The sequence below is a fragment of the Orycteropus afer genome, unplaced genomic scaffold (assembly GCF_000298275.1).
Source record: "Orycteropus afer afer isolate SDZICR_OR568_19922 unplaced genomic scaffold, OryAfe1.0 scaffold00292, whole genome shotgun sequence".
Taxonomy (NCBI): Eukaryota; Metazoa; Chordata; class Mammalia; order Tubulidentata; family Orycteropodidae; genus Orycteropus; species Orycteropus afer.
This window is the reverse complement of record NW_006921879.1, coordinates 983,880-989,903: the sequence shown is the minus strand read 5'-3', so window position 1 is coordinate 989,903 and position 6,024 is coordinate 983,880.

The window sequence follows — 6,024 nt, the reverse complement described above, 5'->3', positions numbered from 1 at the left end:
CCACCCTAATCCTGCCTCCTTAGCATTATGGGCAACTCACCCCAAAATGGAACCATAACCACAGACATAGAAGCTAGGATTTACAATACATCACAAAATGTAGGACTATGGCTAGAAAGGCCATATTAAGCAATTCACTGCACTGTACTTAGAATCTTCCTGAGTAATGAATGGAATCTGTTGATTGACTTGGCCCTTGTATTAAAACTATCAAACCCAGTGCCAGTGAGTCAATTCCAACTCATAGTGACACTGTAGGGCAGAGCAGAACTGCCCCTTAGGCTTTCCAAAGCTATAAATCTTTACGGAAGCAGATTGCCTCATCTGTCTCTAGTGGAGTGGCTGATGGGTTTGAACCATGAACCTTTTGGTTATCATCTGAATGTCTTAACCCACAACACCACCAGATCTTCTAGTACTATAAACCAAAAACAAAACAAAACAAAAAAACAACCAAACTCACTGCCATAGAGTCGATTCCAATTCATAGTGACCCCCTTCAGGTTTCTGAGGTGGTAAATCTTTATTGAAGTAGTATTGCCCAAACTTCCTTCCATGGAGTGGCTGGTGGGTTTGAACCACCAACCTTCTGGCTAGCAGTCAAATGCCTCAGGCACTATAGCAACAGAGCTCTTTCTACAACTCTGTTGTTCTAGAACTATGTTGTTGTGTTGTTGTTATGTGCCGTCGAGTCGGCCCCGACTCATAGCGACCCCTCCTTGGGTTTCCAAGGCAGTATCACTACGGAAGTAGGATTGCCCAACCTTCCTTCCGAGGAGTGGCTGGTGGGTTTGAACCGCCAGCCGTCTGGTTAGCAGGCAAGTGTCTAGAACTATAGCACTGTGGAAATGGCATAACAGAAGTTTGTAGTCCAACCTCTAACTTCACAAGGTGGGGACAGGCATCCAGATGAACAGCCCCAACAGCTGCTATGTGGCAGAAATCAGACATGCCTCTGCCCTCCAAACTTTGACCAATTCTAACACGACTTGTGCCTCCCATGGCACTCTCTACTTCTCTACTGTGTTTGGTAATTCATTGCAATGGCCACACAAAACACCCAGAGCATCATGGTTACAGCCTTTATTAGGGAAGTAACAGGTTAAATTCAGGATCAGAAATGACTCAGGGAACAGGTCTTTGATCAGGACAGCCTCCTCTCAGTTGTGCCTGCAGGCAAGTCTCTCTCTGCCCCTCTGCCCTGCTCAGGCAAATGTTACCAAGCTCTTTTTATACTGCTGATAGGTGCCTAGAGGCACCTCACTCTGCCTGCAAGCTTTCTGTCCAAAAGCACTCAGCTCTCTAGCTCTGTGGGAAGTCATTGGTGAGTCTAGCTTCTCCAAGTGCCTGGAGGCACCTCACCCATCAGCAACCCTCCTGCCCAAAGGCATTCAGCTTTCTTGTTCCTGGGCTGGGAAGTCCAGTGCACTGTCTCGTGCAGTCTCCTGGTTCTCTGCCTCTGCTTCCACCCTTGCTCTGTTACTGTCTCTTGCCATCTCTCACAAGTTTTGATGTTAAACTCTCTCTGTCTCCTGGGTTCAGGAGGCTCTCAACACAGGGATCCTGTGTCCAAAGGGTGACCTCTGTTCCTGTCTCTTTCTTGGCGGTTGTTAGGTCCCTCTCTGCTTTGGAACTGGCTCTTTTAAACCTAGGAGGATGGTAATCCCTTCATTAGGGTTTCATACACCTTATATGTTTGGCCCCACCCACACAAAAGTGTCTTACACTTTATTTGTATTATTAGTGAGCTATCCAACTCCCTTGGTAGGCCATAAATACTTTATTTGCATTGTTGCTGTTGTTAGGTGCATGGAGCCAGCTCCAACTCATAGTGACCCTATGTACAACAATATGAAACATTGCCTGGTTATGCGCCATCCTCACAATACTTGCTATACTTAAGCTTATCATTGCAGCCACTGTGCCACTCTATCTCATTGAGGGTCTTCCCCTTTTTTGCTGACCCTCCACTTTACCAAGCACGATGTCCTGCTCCAGGGAATGGCCCCTTCTGACAACATGACTAAAGTAGATCAGATGAAATCTGGCCCTACTCTGCTTCCAAGGAGCATTCCAGCTGTACTTCTTCAAGGACAGATTTGTTCATTCTTCTGGAAGTCTATGGTATTTTCAGTATTCTTCACCAATACCACAATTCAAAAGCATCAACTCTTCTTTTGTCTTTCTGATTCACTGTCCAGCTTTCACATGCATATGAAGCAATTGAAAATACCAAGGCTTAGGTTGGGCACACATTAGTCTTCAATGACATTTTTGTTCTTCAACACTTTGAAGATTTGCACAGTGCAATATGACATCTAATTTCTTGACTGCTGCTTCCATGGGTGTTGACTGTGGATCCAAGTAATATGAAATCTTTGACAACTTCAATCTTTTCTCCATTTATCATGATGTTGCTTATCAGCCCAGTTGTAAGGACTTTTGTTTTTTTTATGTTGAGTTGTAATCCATACTGAAGGCTGTCATCTCTGTGTTCATAAGTAAGATCTTCAAGTCTTCTTCACTTTCAGAAAGCAAGGTTGTGTCACCTGCATATCACATATTGATGCCACTTTCTTCTTCATATAGTCAGCTTCTTAGATTATTTGCTCAGTATAAAGATTGAGTAAGTATGGTGAAAGGATACAACCCTGACACACTCCCTTCCTGATTTTAAACCATGCAGTAACCCCTTGTTCTTTTCAAGTGACAGCTTCCTGGTCTATGCCCAGGCTCCTCATGAGCACAATTAAGTGTTCTGGAATTCCCATTCTTTGCAGTGTTGTCCATAATATTATTTGCATAGTTCCACCCAATCCTTTTAAAGACTGTTACAGAACTATGGCTAGAAGGGCCATATTAAGTAATTCACTGCACCAGAAGTATGAAGGTAAGTTTAGGGCATCTGGTATGTGTCCCTTATAGGTTCCAGTTCAAACACAATCAACAGCCATGGAAGCAGTAGTCAAAAAATCAAATAAAGTATTGCATTGGCAAATCTGCTGCAAAAGACCTCTTCAAAGTGTTAAAGAGCAAAGATGTTACTTTGAAGACTAAGGTGCACCTGACTCAAGCCATGGCTAATTTCGATTGCCTCATATGCATGTAAAAGCTGGACAATGAATAAGAAACAGTGAAGAATAATTGCTGGTTTTGAATGATGGTTTGGAGAAGAATATTGAATGTACCACGGATTGTGAGATGAACAAACAAATGTGTCTTGGAACAAGTACAGCCGGAATGCTCCTGAGAAGAGGGGATGGAGAAGAGACTTCGTCTCTCATACATTGGTCATGTTACCAGGAGTGACTAGTCCCTGGAGAAGACTAACATGCTTGATAAAGTAGAGGGTCAGCAAAAAAGTGGAAGACTCTCAATGAGAGGGATTGTCACACTGACTACAGCCAGTGGCTCGAGCATAGCAACTACTGTGATGGTGCAGACTGGGCAGTGTTTTGTGCTGTTGTACATAGGGTCACTATGAGTCAGAACCAACTTTACAGCACCTAACAGCAACAACATTCAAACACACCTGCTTCTTCTTCAAACTCCTGAGAGTTTGTTACGTGGTCTATAACTTTCCCTAGACATCTACATGTTTGCTGACTGCCTCTCAGAATATGCCTTTTTCCATGGCCACTGAGATACTTCTGTGTCCAGTAGCTGTCCAATGAGTGGCCTCATTGGAGGCCAAGAAAAAGACCCCCAAAAGAACATGATTGCAAGGCACATGTTCTAAGTACAGTTAAGAGATGGCAAGGCCTCTCTTGTGGTTGAATGTTTGCTTTAAGAGATGGCAAGCCTCTCTTGTGGTTGAATGCCTGCTTGGCTCCAGCTTTGTGTCCCTGGGGTGGAACGTTGCCCCAGCAGAATGATCGCTAACCTGTTTCCCTGGAATAATGTTTTACCCTAAGAATAGTATACCTTAGAAGCCATTCTTTAGAATCATGTACCTTAACAACCATATTGTTTTAGAATGATGTATTTTAGCGATTATTTGTTAATCCTGCAAGAGATATTAACCTAATTAATTATCTAATACATATGGACATGGGAAAATGTTTTTGGGTATGGGAAAGAGTAAAATTTTAACTTTTAATTAATAGCTGATTGTTATAAGGAAATGTATGATTTTACTGTAGAAGAATATTTGATTGAATACTTGATTGTTTTAAAGAAATATCAAGAATAATGATGTAATCGTATGCTTATGTATAAATAAAGCAGAGCGGATGCATCAGGGGTCGCTCTCGCAGAATATGCAGGGCGTCCGCCTGGCCCCCATTCCTTTTAAAAAACCATTAATCCTTTCGTGTCACTTCATTTCGTGACCTGTGTGGTTTTGCCCAATACAGCACAGGACAGTGAGTCAGAGGCTGGCACTAAGTGATGAGGTACAAGTCCCTTTGTGAAGTTTAGTTTCATTGTTTCTGCAGAGCAGAAGTCCTGACACTCAAAAGGGCTCCCTGCCTATCAATCCATTGGTCAATATGGGCATATGATGTCATTTTTTGACCAATTACTAGGTCATGCTAATTCTTAACCTGCTCTCTTTCCTCCTTTCTACAATAATCTTGAAAAATTAAGCATAGTTTCTTCCACAAATCATAATTTTTCCATCTTTTAGAGGAAAAAATTGCCCAAGACTTGGAAATGGGCAAAAGTGATTAATAGGTATCCTTTCACTGGGGTGCTAGAAGTTGTCTCTCAGACCTCCTGAGGACCAAGAGTCTCTGAAGAGGTATGTACATCCTTTTTTTTTTTTTTTTTAATTGTGGTAAATATATTTATAATACAATATTTTTCATTTAAGCTTTCTTTTTATGAAATTCATGACACTAAGGGTGCTTACCATGTTGTTCATGGTAAATTTGTTTTCAAATTTTTCCATCACCTTTCACAGAAGCTCAGTGTTCCCTAAGCAATGAGTCCACCTTTCCCCTTCCTCCTGCCCTTCCCTGGTAATCACTAATAAACTTAAGTCTCTATAGACTAGCCTATAGCAGGTTTTTCACATAACTGGTATCACAATATTTATTCTTTTGTGACTGGCTTATTTCACTCAGCATAATGTTTTCAAGGCTCATCTATATTGTAACATGTATCAAGACTTCATGTCTCTTAATGGCTGAATAATATTACATTGTGATGCTGAATAGACTTAGTTGACCATGTAGACCAAGATAGAGCAGGAAGAATGGCCTGATGATCTACTTCTGAAAATTAGCCAGTGAAAACCCTATGGATCACAATTGTCCAATGAGCAACTGATCGTGGGGATGGTGTACTCTTCATTCCGTTATGCATGGGATCACCATGAGTTGGGGCAACTTGGCAGCAACTTGTTAAAGAAGTTTGATGTTTCATGTAGGATAGGCATCTAATGTGTATGGTAGTTTCCAAAATTTGAATGGTGTGATTTTTTTTTTAGCATGATCACACTGATGATCATGAAGGTCACAAATGTTGCAGGAACATTATATCCCTTAGTGCATTTTGGTTGCAAACAATACAAGCTAATTTGAGTTAAGGAGAAAATTTTAAAGTTGTGGTGGGAGAAATAACAACATGAAAAAATAAAGATGATTAATCAGTCTCTGGAACTCAAGCTTGGACAAGCTGGAGAGCCGGGCCTCCTGAGTATGAATCACCTGAACTCTTACTATTGTGTTTGTTTGTTTCTTTTAATTGTATCCTTACATAACTGCTTGAGATTCAGATTCCCAGGAGAGAGTCCAGTTTGCCTATCTTGGGTCTCATGACCACCATTTGACACAGTAAAGAAGACTGGATACCTTGTTGGCAGTCCCACCATACAGCACACAAAAGAAGAAAGATAGTTGCCCGAGGGAAACAAATATGCAAGTATCTGAATAAGGGGAAGTGGAATGTGGGAAAGTCAAGGTAACATACAGCTATTATATGGTGTTCTGGTTACCTAGTGCCACTCTGACAAGAATATACCACAAATGGGATGGCCTTAACAAACAGGAGTTTATTCTTACAATTTGGAGGCTTTAAGTC